Raw genomic sequence first — 732 nt, 5'->3', positions numbered from 1 at the left:
GCCTCGGCACTTTTAGTTCCTGCCACCTCCTTGGTCTTCCTGCCTGCATCCTCCTGGCTCTCACCTTCTCCTGGTGTCCACACTAAGATGATAACCACCTGACTCCACCTGGCCTTTCCGCAGCCATTCGTCTCCACAGCTTGCAGCTGCATCTAACATGGCCCCTCCTGCCCAGATGTGCTCCAGGAGAGCAGAGGTGTGTGTCTATCTGCTTGCTCACCCTCATTTTCCCAGAGCCCAGGGGAGTTGGTGTTCCACGAAGACCTTCAGAAGGAAGGAAAGACATGATGGACAGACAACATCCAGCGGAAGGCAGGGTGTGGGATGTTTCCAGAGGCTTCCCCTCTCATCCAGAAATGGCACACCGGGCCTCAACCACAGCGGGGCTGGGTGAGTGCTGGTGGGGGCGGAGAACCCTGAGTGCCCTTCAGTACCCCTTCTACCCGATCCCTCTAGTCTGTGGTTTAGAAACAGGAGCTACCTCATCCCTGCACCGCCTAGGGCCTGAGCCAACCCACACCCCACTGGAACCCGGCTTACCCCTGCCTTTGAATCAGCCTCACGCCGGGTTATCAAGACTCTTCTAAAGGCCTTGACCACCACCCTGCTGCCCACTCCTCCCTCTGCGCCTCTCCCCCTCACTCCAGCTCCAGCCTCTGGCCGCTTCCTACACTACTGCTCTTCCAGTCCCGCTGCAGCCGCGCTTTCCTCCGCCGGCCTCCTCCCCCCCCC

This window comes from Marmota marmota, unplaced genomic scaffold (genome assembly GCF_001458135.2).
Source record: "Marmota marmota marmota unplaced genomic scaffold, marMar, whole genome shotgun sequence".
NCBI lineage: Eukaryota > Metazoa > Chordata > Mammalia > Rodentia > Sciuridae > Marmota > Marmota marmota.
This window is presented reverse-complemented; position numbering follows the sequence as displayed.